We start from the raw sequence: 16215 nt of genomic DNA, 5'->3' as shown, positions 1-16215 counted from the left end.
GATCAAAAAAGTTCATATAAACATGTGTCCGATTTTGGACGGTTACGGAGTTATGGCCGTTTTTTCATTCCCGTACACGCCCTCCTATGAACCGCGTCTGTCAGCTGACGGGTCGCTATTTTTAGCCAGCTACAGACAGAGCGTTCTCGTTATCTCGACACTTGAGAAGTGCCTAAGGAAGGGGTGGGTTGGTATGTCCGGCGCGGTTCACAACCGAGCGGTAGCCTGTGTTGCGGCCGGCGGTGGCATTTTCGAAAATCAGCTTTAAGCACCAATAAATTCAAATTGAAGGTAATTTTCACGAAGTTAACTTTACATTCACACTTTAAATGTATCGTGTATTATGCTGGTTTATTATTTTGTTCCGTTTATTGTCAGTAATCGTTACCTTCTATTCTGAGTTTAAAACGCTCATAACTCCGTAACCGTCCAAAATCGGACACATGTTTATATGGACTTTTTTGATCACAAAGGCCTAGGAAATCACCTCCTGTAGTTATGCCCTAAAGTCGTGAAACACTCTGTATATATATATATAAATTGGGTGAAGTATATTACTAAAAAGATGTTATCGGTTACACCATAGGCTCTCCTAGGCATGTGCTATATCCCATGTGAATGCAGCAATGTGTACTTGGACAGTCAGGCTGCACAATCAAGACGAGGTGTTTAGTGAACATGCATGGTACATACAACTATACCAGTGAGGTATTTTTTTTCTATTGCTAGTGGGGTGGGACTAAGTCACTTGTACTGCAGCCACTTCTGGCCTATTGTACCAGCCCCAGATGATAGGTGCGGACGATTGTGGAGCAATTGGTGGAATGAAGATTGGCAGGGGAAACCAGAGTACTCGGAGAAAACCTGCTCCAGCGCCACTCTGTCCACCACAAATCCCACTTTACCAGACCCGGTATCGAACCCAGGCCGCCGCTGTGGGAAGCCAGCGACTAACCGCTTGAGCTATGACGCGGCCCTCGCTTCCGCCTTCCTGGATTTGTTGCGTTCAACCACTGCCGGACATCTTTCTCATAGTGCACTGGAGCTCCACTGTGCCGAAACCACAAGCTCTGCCTCACGGGTAGAAACAGCTTGGTATTATAATTTCCAGAAAATCACGATACTGTTGAATAGTCAGCCTGGCAGGTAGGAGATAGGTACCCAAGACAGTGTCTCCATTAATTCCAGCCCATATGCTGACGCTGAAGCGGACTTGATGCCCACATTTATGGATAGCATGCAGATTATCCCGTGCCCGGGATTGACTGTTGCGGACATTGAACACACCCTCCGGCGTACAACATGCTTCGTCTGTCCACAGAATATTATCTGAAAAGAACATATCTGCAGTGTGTCGATGCCGCAGCCATTCTCAAATTTACATCATTAGAGGGCGATCATCTGGAAACAGTTGCGATCTCAATGGATAATGGTACGAATGTAATTGAGTGCCACGGAGGTACTTCGACGCCTCTCCACTTGGGTAGTCCCACTTTTTCAGTCTCACGGAGACACTGCACCAGCCATCAAAATGACCAGAGCGATGTAACGCATATTCCAGTGCATCAATAAAAGCCTGTTACAGGTACCGAGGGTTAAGAGCATGTCACAGTATCTCTCATGTGTGTTTTGAAATAATTCCATCACAAACCCTGATATGCACTGTGTGTTGTGACTACACATAGCAACACACTTTATCGTCATCACAAAACGCCACAGAAGTACTCGTATGTTACTCCACTTGAAAGCGGCCTCCGTAGTCTAGAGATAACGTTCCCACCTCATGACTCGTAGTACGCGGGTTCAAATACCCGACGGAGGTCGTCGAATTTTTAAAGGCGGAAAAATTCAGGGAACAAGTCCTCCGGGAGGGACTTTAAGCCGTGGGTCCCGTGTCGTAGCTTTACGGCACGTAAAAGAACCTCATATCTCCAAAGGAGGTCACTGAGCCAAATTACGGACGTTTCCCGCCCAACAGCAGTCTCTAATACCTCTGGTAGATGGGGGAAGCATTATAGATACCTCTCAGCTAGTAGAGCCGGTCTCGCTGGCTGGGCGGGACTGATGGTAAGCACCAGTACCGGTAGGATATAGAGACTGGTAGAAATCATAGAGGAAAGCACAATGGACCAATACAGGTCTAAGTGCATGGGGAAAACCCACCCTCTCCAATAACTAACTAACTACCCCACTTGAAGCTGACGCTGATCTCAGATCTCGCAGGGCTATGGTGGAGGTATTCGAACCCCTCTCCACATGGGATTGCCTGGATAGCTCTTCGAGTAGAGTCTTATGTCACGACCGACGCTCAGTCGGCCAGTATGTCTTGGATTAAAGCACTAGCCTGGGTCTTAAAATGAGTTTTTTATTACTGCCAGACAGTTGTGGATTTGTTGATGTGGGGCGCTTTCTCTGGCGAGAGGACGGGTCTGTCGTTTGCCTGGGTCACATTCAGCAGTATTAATCTGTTGTTAGTATGTACAGTTTGTATTTTACATGTTATTAAATGTATGTATACACAACATATGCCGGTCACGGTACCCGAGCGGTCTAAGGCATGCACTGTCTTCGCTCGCTCGGAAGCCGGGATCGTGGGTTCGAATCCCACTCAGGGCAGGGATGTTTGTGTGCGTTTTTCCGTGTTTGTCTACAGATAGAGGCCTTGCGACGAGCTGATCACTCGCCCAAGGAATCCTACCGTATGTGTAAGATCTAGTAAACCGAAGTGAAACGGAGAGTTTCATGGAGGTAGGCCTAGACCCAAAATTGGGGCTGTAGCGCCACAGGAAAAAAATAAAATACAAAACATATATAAGGCCTCTGTCAGTCCAGGTTCAGTACAGCAGATCATGCGCTATCATTAGTGGCTCCTGCTACAACAGCAGTCTAGTCACTTGAACGGTAGTGGCTTTTCCTGGACAGCCCATGCTTTAAGTATGTAGTTTCGTTCTGACCGTGCAGAGAACATTTGGTTCTACTAGTCTGTTATTGCGTTGTACTGAACTGCTTCCATGGATACCTTGAGTCGTTGCATAGCAGTGAGTGATTCCTAGCGATGATTGCACAAATGAGTGTTGTTGCTGCAACGTTTGGTTTAATGTGGGAGGTTCTCACAGTACTTAACAATTATCATTGGGAAGGACAGTCATAACGTCTTTAGAAAATGGAAAAGTTACCTCGAAATGACGACCTGTGGAGCTAAATCCATGGCAATCACTCTTACTTTCAGCTCTGCTTTCATAGCATATGCCTGTTAAGATAAAAAGTTCATGAAATCACACTTGTTTTGGGAATGGATTTTTCACAAAATCTGAGTACCCTCCCAGCGTTCTTCTGATTTCGAAAGTAGTTTGGCAATCCATGACTACCTTACTAATCCCTGATCCACGCACCACGAGGGGGGAAGGGGGGTTGATTAAATCCATGTCCACCAACACAGACTTGTAATTCTACTATGTTCGTCCTCTTCTCAGTGTTTCCGCGAGTTGCATTGTCGTTTCCTGAATTTGCACTGCTCCATTCAGCAACATGTGTTCAACGCAGGTTGATAACAATTCTCGGAAACTGCGGTTGCGTTGCGGTTGCCAGTTTCCTTGGTGTGTCCTGGCCCGTTAAAGTACTGATATGGATGATGATTCACCTGCAGATACTAAGATGAGGTACACACTGGAAAGACTGTTAAGCGTCGCAGTTATCATTCCAATGACTGGCCACAGAAACGTGTCACTTTCTTCGGTGATTAAAGTTAATCACGTAAAATTAATGAAACAAGCTGCAGCAGGTAATTCAGTGACACTGTTGCAGTAGAACCCAATGTGTAATTAACAAATAAAGAATACAAAGGGTCGTTACCAAATAAATTAACCTGTTTTGTAAGAAATTGACAGCTTCCACATTTGTGCTTCCCTCCTCATTCGTAATTATTGTACTCTATGAAAACAGCAGAAATAGAAAATTGAGGCGTAACCAAGGCTGGATTAAACGGGGAGCAGTGCCGCAGTTGCACGAAGGCCCAAATGTCAGATTCTTGTTTGTCATAATGCCTTAGTTGCATCCAACTCTTCTACCGTGAAGATGGTGAAATCACGTCACTTCGAAACGTTGGTAGCTACTTACTACACAACACTGCGTCACATCCCACAAGGCAGTTCATAGTTACGGTGACGATTAATTCCAATCTTACAGGTACATGAGAAATTCACCTTTCATTTCAGTCTTCACTCCTTTCATATGCCTTGCGAGCTTTCACGCATAACAACAATTAGTGAAGGACAGCAGTCTTTCTGTATTCGACATGAACGCAACGCAAGTTTGCAAGGTGTGAATCCACCTTTGATAACTAATGCCACTCGACATTCGCTGGGAATCCCAAACGATCCAAAAGAGCTATATCACGTGGTAGATGCAGAAGACGTGATCAATGTTGGTACGTTGGTACCTCGTTGAGTCCGGTTCAGTCCGGTTAGTAGCCTTAGTAGAGGGAGTGCAACCGTAGAAGGTGGGTGTTGTGAGTTGATATCGACGAAAGGCCCCGGAGTTGTGGAGAGCAGTATGTGTGTTTTGGTAAGTTGTACATCTGATGGCTATTTAGACTGAAATATGTAGCGTTCGAATAACAAGAAGTGGCAAAAGCTTTTGAAGTTTGAGTTTTTGATACATCGACGAAGTTACGCACGGACAATGGGAAGTGCGTTTGTGAAGTTAGGCGAAGGTGTTTTAATAGCCGAAATTTCTGTATATGCTGTTGGTATGGTTAAGAATAGTTATCCAGTTGATACCATTTTACATATAGAGGAAGGAGACCAGGCCCGTTAAAGGTTAGAGTTGCTGACGCGAAGATGGCTTGCCCCTGAGCTTGGTCTCGAACTATTCTGTACTGAAGTCTGATCCATTTGACCCATTTAATTCACCCACATACTGAATTTCGATTTCTTCCTACCATCAGCGTGACTCAACACACGGGTGCCACCCTTTAGGGGCGGAGGGGGCGGCCCGAAGCAGGAATCGGAGAGTTGAAGTTTCAAATTGTTATCACTTGCCAAACGAAATTTGCAAAATGTGGTTTCGATTAGATGCTGTACTGTGCTTCGGAGCTGTAGTTTTCCTTGAAGAAATGAAAAATATGTATATACACAACTGTGCCACTCCTTGAATAGCAACCACGATCTGGAATCTTTCTAGATATGGGGTTACATTTGAGCAGCAGCTCCTATGCGTTTCGTTACAAGAGCAGCCCTTTGAATTTGTTATACATGCCCCTTGTTACATTATTTACGTATAGACAGTAACATGTTCTATTAGGCCGCACCATAGCTCAAGCGGTTAGTCGCTGGCTTCCCACCGCGGCGGTCCGGGTTCGATCCTAGGTCTGGTCAATTGGGATTTGTGGTGGACAAATTGGCGCTGGGGCAGGTTTTTCCGAGTACTTCGGTTTCCCCTGCCAATCTTCATTCCACCGATTGCTCCACAATCACCCTCACCTATCATCGGGGGCTGGTACAATAGGCCAGAAGTGGCCACAGTACAAGGGACTTAGTCCCACCCCACTAGCATTAAAAAAAACATGTTTTATTAAAATATATAAGGCTGCAGTTTTACATATGGTTTTGTATGGGTCTGAAACCTGGCCCCCACATTAAGCCAAGACCATACACTGAGGAGATCTGAGAACAGGAAATGGAAGAATATTTAGACAAAAAGAGGCAGTAACAGAAAGCTGGACAGAATTCCATTATGCAACCCTTCATAATTTGCACTCAATTTAATGGCCTCATAACTACTCCACAAATGAAATTTTGATTTATTTGTGTCATTCCCAAGTGTTTTAATTTTGCTACATCTTTGTAATAATCTATTAACCATCATATTATGGTTTTTGCTCTTTATTGTGGTGCTGAAACAGGAACATAGCTCCCCCATAATCAGTAAAAGATGGTAAATTATTTTATCTGTTCAGACCATTCTAAATGTGAGGTATGTTAGACAGTGTATCCTATCAGAACATTGCCTTAGAATTAATTTAAACACATCAGTCATCACTAATTTTGTGAATGTAACAAATTCAAGAATGCTATATTCTACTTTGCAGCTGAGTCACTTAGTTTTGAAATCGAAGATTAACTGATGATTCACATAGTACACGCCTATTTTCTGCACTATCTGATAAATGCACAATATTTGATCAGCAGTCTTTAACTCTTATGGTGGAATCTCGACTGATAATCTTCAGTAATTTCATCAGTTTGTCCTGAGATGAGAATGTTGGATTCACTTGTGTAATGTACTTGGTGAAGGAATTGTTGCAGAAAGTTTTGTCACTCTTTTTTTAGAAATAGGTACAAACAGTAATGGATTCCTCCCATTGCTGTGAGGAATCTTCCTTACTCAATATGAAATGAAAATTTTCTGCATCTCAGAACACGTCACACATGATTTTATAAATTTAATCCTTATCTGCCAGTATACGTGTACCTTATCGTCAGCAATTTTAGTGTTACAAAGAACAGACTTGAGTACTTTTTAATGTCTTAGCTGTATGCATTTAAGATTTTATCTGCCTCAAGAAGAGTTTTAAGTGATTATAAAGTCATTTTTCCTAAATCTGCATACAATAAATATGTGAGGAAGTTGGATATAAACTATGCATTTGGCAAGGATTGTTTTCTAGACTGGTGTGACAAGCCATCAGTACTGATGATACATCTTATTTCCTGTATGTGTGAGTAAAGTCTCTGTGCTAAATTTTGCTGAAGTTAGGCACTGCATACACATACACGTGCACACACCGCACTAGTTCGGACTAATTGGGACTGAACCCTAGTCAAAATTATTATATTATTATATAAGTGTTAACTGAAAATATGGTCAGGGAAGTTGTAAAATAGATTTCACATGTGTTTTTAGACACTACAACTTTATTTTGAAGCTTCGAGTGCATATCATGAAATAAATTTACTTGTAAAATGTAAAAAATCGAAGTTTTGAAGTGTTATAAAAACATAGTTTTTTATTTATTGTTAGTGGGGTGGGACCAAGTCCCTTGTACTGCGGCCACTTTTGGCCTATTCTACCAGCCCCAGATGACAGGTGAGGGTGATTGTGGAGCAATTGGTGGAATGAAGATTGGCAGGGAAAACCGAAATACTCGGAGAAGACCTGCCCCAGCACCACTTTGTCCACCACAAATCCCACTTGACCAGACCTGGGATCGAACCCGGGCCGCCGCGGTGGGAAGGTAGCGGCTGACCGCTTGAGCTATGGCACGGCCTTAAAAACGTAGTTAAGTAGTTGCAGTGTGATCATCAGGGTCGTAATGCGTGACAAAAAACAAATGTCCAAGTTATGGGGAATTCCGAATTAGAGACGTTTCACTGTGTGCGCGCGCGTGCTTGTTGTAATTTATATTTCTATTCAATTCTTCCTGGGAATGTAATGCTAGAAAGCCCCCCCCCTTGAAATGTACCATAAGCAAAATGTTCAGAAGAGGCATCGTAACTCAAATTCAGTAGGACAGAAGTGCTGTAGTGTCCATAGTCTGTCATTATTGTTACTATTTGTTGAGGCTGTCTGTCACGTCTCATTGTTTTGCCATGAAAAAGTAAAATGAACTGTTCAGTAGTTCACCAGTAGAGTTTCAGATTGTCACATGTTATCCCATTTTAGTAATAATCTGTAAAAACAGAAACATTTAAAATTCGGATTTGAACTGGAGACTGTCCGTCATCAAGGAAATCTAAGTACTGTTGGTATGGATTCGTCTCTTTCACCACCGTGGTTTGTGGTTTTTATCAGGATGTGTTGGACTACCTTGGCCCCATGTGGTTGAAACATATCGTATATACAGGGATATTTTTAAAACTTTAAGACGTTCACGGCTATGCGCTTCACTGCAACCAGTGCATCGCAGACCGCGAATTTTGCTGATGACTCAGCTTGCTTGACGGCCGATAACGTTTGGAATGAAGGAAAATAATTTATTTGTAGACCTCTACACAGTATTACGTTACACGGTGTAACAGATTACTCCTTTTAGTAATATACTTTGCCCAATTTATATATATACAGTATAAATTTAATTTATTGTATAGTATAACTTATAATTCATATACTTAAAGTATGAATTTGAAGGAACTGCGTACATTATCACGCAATATAAGATGTCATGGATGTATGATGCCCAATGAAGAAAGCCTGTTACTGTATGATGTCATGCCTAGCGGCAGTAGGATGGTAACGCAATTCTTTGTTCAAAGACAGACAAAGCCTGGTAGCCTGGTACTTGAACTGTTAGGACGCGTGATCGCGTAGTTCCTCAAAGGAGGCGCAGAGGACTGTATGTAGTCGTCAGTACAAGTATAACAACGATGTCATTCTTCAATGTAAAATAAAGCGTATGTGTTGAAGTTGTTCGTGAATTTTGTGTGACCGCCTTCGTTGAAGCCAAGGTCCACTTAACGGCCCAGGTAATAGTATCATGTTCCCGACTGGGTGGCGCCCAAAACAACTACAAAGGTGATGTTACGCCATCGACTGCTTCTCAGGAGTCGCTAAAAGTCGGTTCACTGCGAGCAGCTGTGTTCGACTTAAACCCTCCATGGCGATCGGCTGCGGCCACCTTTACCCCAATCCGTGGCGACAGAGTGCCTATGGAAGCTTTCCGGCTACAACGGCGGGCAGTGCGGTTCATGCATGGGAGTTTGTTTATGATCCATCGGCAGTAGGCAGTAGTTTGTTTATGATCCATCTGCAGTAGGCAGTAGTTATCAGCGCCATGAGCGTTTTTTTTTCCCAGTTAAGAGTTAGTCAGCAGTGTGGCATGACATGATTCACTATACTTCAGAGCAACGTGTGTTTCTGTATGACACCTATGTGAAATGCAGATCTGCTGGAAAGTGTCGGCGAAAATTTCGTGATGAAGAAGTTCCCAGCAGACAACAATTCATAATTTGGCGAATAAACTTAGAACAGCGGGACTCTTAATAGACAAGAAAACAAAACATAGGCGTCGAGTGCTTACTGAGGAGAAGTTAGATGACAAAGGCCAGACTTGAACATACACAGAAAATCATTGAAACGTCTAGGTCAGAGTGTTGAAATTTAGTGCAGGAACGGCAACACAGTTCCTGAAGCTTAGACCATGTAACAGAACCGTAGTCTACGCGATTCTGCTAGCAGGGTTCGTTTTTGCTGTTCGTTTCTACAGTCTATCGTCGAAGCTGAGATCGTTCCGCAATTGACATTCTTTTGTGATGAAACGTGGTTTGACTAGCAGGGATACATAAATACACAAAATAATCGCTACTGGAGTTCACAGAATTCAGATCAAACCCACGAAGCCCCTCTCCATCCAGTGAAAGTTGGTGTCTGGTGTGATGTAAGTGCAAGAAGGATTGTTGGACCTGTGTTTTTTTTTCTAACGAAACAATTAATTGTGAAAGATATGTACAGGCCATTCTCGGGCAGTTCTTTCAGAGTTAAGAGAAGGAGAAAGCCTGTATGGCTGGATTAAGCAAGGATCAGCTACTGCCCACACTGCACGTATGTCTATGCTGGCTTTGTCCGATGACTTTGGGGACAATTATCAGCAGTTGCCAGCACGTTCACCCGGTCTTGATCCTTGTCGATTTTTTCTTCTGGGGTTGTTTGAAGTTCAAAGTTTACAACAGTAACCCCGAATGGAAGAAGAGCTTAAAGAAAATATTCGTAAGGAAATTTAAAATATTCCTGCAGAGCATCTTAAGAAGGTAAATCAAAACCTCTTCCGCCCATGCGAGGAATGTCTTCGTGTAGAGGGACAGCATTTTCAACAGCTCCTATAATCTGTGAACAAAGGTAAAAACTTGCCTTCATTCCTAATGTTATCGGCAAAATTTTCATGCGCTCGCAGCCAGCGGTGCACCGGTCGCGGTAAAGCGCAGAGCAGTGAACACGTCAAGTTTATTAAAAACACTGTATATGTGAAAATATGGACCGAGTGGTGTTTTAACCCACAGGCCTCGACAATATTGAATTTACAGGGCTGTGTTATATACATATATGTGAAGGCCAGTTAAGTTTTCAGTTCTTAAAGCTTAACTTTTAACGTGCGAAGTGCACCGATCGATACACTGATGAGTATGGTTGTCATAGCCAAAGTACCCCGATTTCTTCGTTTGGGCATTTAAACGCCGCTAGTGGAAGCGCGCTTACATGTTGCTAGTACGAAGGGCGCCCCATATTATAATGCCTCCTATTATTTTGTGTTAATCTGTAACGTCTGAGCTGGATGTTGGTGGTGTTGTAGTAAAGGTTGAACCTTCCCGCCAATGTACTGTTATTTTGGTTGTCGTGCGACAGATAGCGACAGCAGAGCAATCTACCAAAATGGCGTCTGACATAGAAGTGCGTATGAAACAGAGATGTGTTTTTGAATTTCTCACTGCCGAACAAATTGCACCCATTAACATCCATCGACGCTTGCTAAAGGTGTACAGAGATGATACAGTGGATGTCAGCACAGTGAGGGGTGGGTAGTGTGTTTCAACAGTGGCGAAAGTGAAGTGCAGGACAAACCGCGCCCTGGTCGTCCTTGCTCAGCTGCCAGTCCTCACAATGAACAGCGCCTCAATCAGCTCATCCATACCGATCCATACAGATTGGCGGATAACGACCAGGGAACTGTGTGCTGTGACGCCGGCTCATGTCCGTGGTCTGTGTGCGCATTTCTCCCCTCTACTGTCTCTACTGTCCCCCTCTCTCCTTCCCCTCCTGAGCCGAATTAGCGGCCTAACGAGTGGAGCTAAGGGCTCTTGGCTTCCCAACCATTGAAGGAGTAGGTTGTTCTCTTTTCGGACCACCGGTCGAGGTCATCCTCGACCGTCCAAATTGATTTCTCTACGTGGTATTCAATCTTAGAACAGCGAACTCTGCAATCATTCTGATACAGGTATTTACACCATGTTTGTATTCTTTCTTTATTAATATATTATATTTATTCTTTGTTAATATTTGATTTGGTTATTTCTGTTTGGGTATTTCCGCCTTGCTGATTTCTTTGTCCTCTCCTGCTCGCCCTGTCCTGTGATTACGAGAACCCATACGCACCCTGAAGGATCCTCTGAAGGGGACCTACGCCCCAAAAAAGTGGTAGCAGAGTGTGGTTAGGTTCTCGTGATTGGGTCCATGTCCATGGTTTGGTCCACGTCCGTGGTTTGGTTGAGTGAAAACAGGGTGGGACGGAACTGTGGTTTAGACGGCCGTAGTCGCTTGTTATGGTGGTTGGTTGCTTTTGTAGTACGCATTGTTAGCGTGGCGATGTGGTCAACGTAATTTCCTCTGAGAGTCTGGTTAGAATTCGTAGTGTGTTTGCACGCAGTCCTAGCGTGGGTTGCCGTGCTATGGTGGTTCGTGTTGTTTGTGTAGGGCACTTGGGTAGGCTATATGGGACTTGTTGACCTGGTTGTAACTCTCTTGTTACCATAATTTTTGTCGTGTCTGTTTCGTTAGCAGCATTATGGAACCACAAACTTATCGTACCCGAATTTTTGCATAAGGATGAGTTAGCGTATGAGTTGGAGGTCCGTGGTACAAATACGGAAGGTTTAAATGTTGCGGATTTGCGATCTATTTTCCGTAAGTCACGCGAAGTAGAAGAAAACCTTGACGCGTGTACTAATTCTGATATCTTTCTGGCCCCTAATAAAGTGGTAACATTTTGCCATGATCGTTTTCGGCAGATTAAGAATTTGGTGGAGAACACAGACTGTTCTTCCATTGGTCTCGATTTTCCTCGTTACCTCCATTGGTTGCGACATGTCAGTACCCGGCTACGTCATCTATTGCATTTGAGCAAACTCGCACCAGATGTGCGGGCTGACACCATAAATTTCCAAGAAGAAGTACACCAATATATGCAGTATATGATTGTGCAGGTAGATTTCTTGCAGAAGAGTCACCCTTCAGGGGATCAGCCTGCTGCTGTTTCCTTTCTTAAGGTTCAGGGTGCCGCTCCGTCCGACTTTAATAGGGCGGAACTTAAGAGCGGAACGCATTTGACTGCCTCTAATCTCACTCCTGGTACGTGTTTACCTTCTCAGGAGCAGCCACTATCCCCTAGCCAGGGGGTACCTCCGGTGGTTAATTACGATTCGAGTACTTTGGGAGGTTCTCTCCGTTTTGCGAACTTGCCTAATCCTGTACACAAAATGCTCGAAAGTCTTCATGTTACTGACGGACTCATTGTATCCGAGCTTATTGAGTTCCTACGAGCTTTAGTACGTTTGCGACTTATGGCACCTGCGTTCCGTATTTCTACGGCGCAGATATTGCAAATTCAATATGGGTTTACTAAGGGTCCTTTGGCATCCAAGATATTGGCCGCTATACATTCTGGTGATACGCTTGATGCTTTTCACGAACACGTATTAGCTTTCTTTATTCCGCCCCGTACAATGTTGCCATTGTTGAACGCGGACTATCACCGACGGCAAAGGAAGAATGAGCCGCTCGCTGTCTATGTTGCAGACATTAAAGAGATAGCCGCCGTTCTTCGTCAGGATATCGATCAGTCCGCTGTGGTCCGCAATATTCTCGATGGATTGCATCCATATCAGAGGAGCTGTTTAGTGTTCAGTGACAAGCCGCATAGTTATGCCGATTTGGATAATATGTGCGTGTATGCTGATAATGTTGAGAGTAAGGGTTATAATGTAGGTAATGAACTCCCACACACACTCTGTAGCGTCCAACTCTACTCGATCGGTTCGTTCTGGCAATCCCGTATCTCGCGCTGCCTCAGTAGTCTGTTTTCGTTGTAAGAAACCAGGACATACTCGTCGGGACTGTCCTACGAATCTACAATCTACTCTTACATTTACGTCTTGGGGGCATCCCCCCGATTCTTGACTAACACGAGATACGTCTCGCGCGCCTGTACGTAACGGTCCTTTCGCGAGCATTAATTCCCGTAGTGTGCATAACCACATGATGGGAATAAAAGGAGTTATTCCCCATCCGTTGCCTACTCTGCATGTTGAATTAGGTTTTGGCCTGTTACCGGCTTTGTTAGATTCCGGTGCAGTTCGTAGCCTGATGTCGGGTTCTGCTTATGAAAGGCTTAAACAAGCCGTCCCGTTTGTTCAGGTAACTTCTGTTAAAGTAAATTGTGTTACTGCGGCTAGGCAGTCATTTCCGGTTTACACTGCTGTTACGTGTAAAGTCAGGATAGACAGATACACGTGGAAAGTTGTGTTCTACGTAGTGGAGAATTTAGCTTACCCAGTTATTTTGGGATCCGATTTCTTGGGTAAGACTGGCTTACTAATGGACATTTGTGAAGGTTTTGCTTACTTTAAATTTGACCCGGCTAATAAGTTGCCGTTGATTCGGCGTCAAGTTGATTCGCATGTGCCCAGAATTTGCACATCTGTGGAAACTGGTCCAGATTTGTCCCATCTCGCTCCCCCATTGTCGGACTCTCTTTCACAGCTGATTAATCAATTTACCGATGTGTTAACTCCTAAACTAGGTCTTACCACTCTCTTGGAATATGACATCGAGTTGCTTGACCAGTCTCCGGTCAAGCTCGCCCCTTATAGGCTTATGCCTCCGAAGATGAAAGTGTTGCGCCAGCATATTCAGCGTATGTAGGAACAAGGCATTATCCGTCCCTCCACATCTGCATATTCTAGCCCTATATTCCTAGTACCAAAAGGCGAGGGCGAATTTCGTCCTGTGGTTGATTACCGCGCACTCAACAAGAAGATTAAGATTGAGTCAGTTCCCTTGCCAGATGTTCATTCCTGCTTCCATTGGTTCAAGTCAGCTAAAGTGTTTACTTCGCTGGATCTCAACTCTGCTTACCATCAAATTCCATTGACCGAGCGATCGAAGCCCCTCACGGCGTTCGCGACTGACTGGAACTTGTATGAGTATACTAGGGTTCCCTTTGGCATAGCAACAGGCGCTCAAGTTCTTACGCGCTTGTTGGATCAAGTGTTCTCTGACATCAAATTTAAATATGTCTTCCATTATTTGGATGACTTGGTGATCTATAGTGATTCTTTTGACGAGCATCTCCACCACTTGCGTGAAGTCTTTACCAAGCTGCGCAAGGTCGGATTGACCGTAAATCCTAGTAAGGTTCAATTTGCCACTACTCAGTTATCATTCCTGGATCACATCATTGCCCCTTCAGGTGTCTCTGTGGACCCTGATAGGACGAAGTCTATTAGGGATTTCCCACCTCCGCGTGATGTTAAAGGAATCGCGCGATTTATAGGAATGGTAAATTTTTTTCATAAGTTCATTCCACACTTTGCCGAACGCGCCGCCCCTCTTAATCTCCTTCGTAAGAAGGATACTCCATTTGTTTGGGGGTTGGAACAGCAACAGGCGTTTCAGGATTTGAAACTTGCTATCACCAATCCTCCGGTTCTACGCATGGCCGATTTCTCTCGTAGGTTTATCCTACAGACTGATGCCAGTTCCCTTGCGGTTGCTGCAGTTCTATTGCAGGAGTATGAGGGGGAACGCCAACCAATAGCGTTCGCTTCCCGGACGTTGTCTCTACAGGAGAGGAAGTTTTCGGCGTATGAGTTAGAATGTCTTGCCGTGCTTTTTGGTCTGGAAAAATTTCGCCCATATCTGGAACACGTCGAGTTTGATTTAGAGACTGACAATCAAGCTCTTACGTGGTGCCTCTCACATCCACGTCAATTAGGAAGAATAGGTCGTTGGGTCATACGACTGTCATCATTTAAGTTTCAGGCTCACCACATTCGTGGCACACAGAATGTTATTGCCGATGCCCTGTCACGCATGTATGATGACCAAGCTGAACTTGTAGTTGCACCGGTTCTTCTTGAGTTTCCTATCCTATTCGAAGATATCGGTATTCATCAGCGCTCTGATCCAGAATTAAATGCCATTATAGAGCGGCTGGGTTCAGAAGAAGTTCCCGGTTATTCGTTAAAGAAGGGTGTCCTTCACTGCAAGGCGCGTTATGACCGGCAGCCTAAGATAGTAGTTCCACAGGTTCTTGTACCCTCTCTCTACGGCTATTTTCACGAGTCTCCTCTCGGCGGTCATTTAGGTGTGCGTAAGACTATTCACAAAATCCGCCAGTCCTTTATTTGGAAGGGCATGGATTCTGACATTGCTTCTCGAGTCAGAGCTTGTAGACTCTGTGGGCTTAGTAAGCCCGCGCTGAATACGCATTACGGCATGTTGTCCTCGGACGTAGCTACTCGCCCCATGGAAAAGTTGTTTATTGATTTCGTTGGCAAATTTCCTCGGTCGAGAGCAGGGAACACGTATGCCCTTGTCTGCGTTGACGCTTTCACCAAGTTTAGTTGGATTTTCCCCGTGAGGGAAGCGTCTACTGCAACGACAACACGGGCGTTGCATTCTATTTTTGCAGTGTTTGGTGTTCCGGAGGTTTTGGTCTCTGATAATGCGGCTCAGTTCACATCACGCGAGTTTCGGCGGATGTGTTTTGCCCGAGGCATTCGTCACGTGACCACTACGCCGTATTATCCTCAACCTTCTCATGCTGAGCGTTTTAATAGGAATCTTCGCGCGGCTTTGATTGCCTACCACCATCGTGACCATTCGCGGTGGGATGAAAACTTGTCATGGCTCCAGTTTGCTTTCAGCTCAGCGCGGCATGATTCGCACAAAGCCTCACCTTCTAGCCTGATGTTTACTTTCACATCCAACTCTCCGTTGTCGAATTTGTGGTCCCTTAAAGACCTGTTACCTGACCACTGTGACGCGAACGTTGGGACGCGGCACGGCGAAATTTACGTCTAGCACACGAGGTTGTGAGAACTAAATATGATATTACCCGTAAACCCGTTCCATTTCGTACCGGAGACCTAGTTTGGCTCCGTAACTTTCCCGTTAGCAAGGCGGAACGGAAATTGTCAGCTAAATTAAGCCCAAGATATAGGGGGCCTTTTCGTATTGCAGAGTTCACCACCCCAGTTTCTGTACGTTAGGTTGACGAGTTGGGAAGATTTAAGGCCCGCGCTCACGTATCTCAGTTAAAATTGACGTTAGCGCGTTCTTCTGTCCCTGTTTGGTTTCATTATGTATGTATCTTTCATCTCATGGCATTTGTAAAGGGAAAGGAGAATCTTATTTGTTCAAATATTTCCGTGGCTATTGTTTATTGTGTATAGTTCGGCCACGTTTTTCTTTCTATATTGTATTTGTTTAAGTGCTAGTTGAGCACGC

General features: G+C 44.4%; 1 protein-coding gene across 5 annotated transcripts in view; it reads left to right on the top strand.

The window, feature by feature from the left end:
- Positions 1–4461: 4461 nt before the first annotated feature.
- LOC111861906 (NFX1-type zinc finger-containing protein 1) overlaps positions 4462–16215 on the top strand; it is an 80432-nt gene continuing 68678 nt past the window's right edge. For all 5 annotated transcript variants that reach the window (XR_002842351.2, XM_023846853.2, XM_033750494.1 and 2 more), the window contains exon 1: positions 4462–4563. The gene's annotated coding sequence lies outside the window, so the exon portion shown is untranslated. The remainder of the gene's footprint in view (positions 4564–16215) is intronic.

The sequence above is a fragment of the Cryptotermes secundus genome, unplaced genomic scaffold, assembly GCF_002891405.2.
Source record: "Cryptotermes secundus unplaced genomic scaffold, Csec_1.0 scaffold39, whole genome shotgun sequence".
Lineage (NCBI taxonomy): Eukaryota > Metazoa > Arthropoda > Insecta > Blattodea > Kalotermitidae > Cryptotermes > Cryptotermes secundus.
The sequence above is the reverse complement of the archived record's forward strand: the minus strand, read 5'-3'. Positions and strand labels throughout refer to the sequence as shown.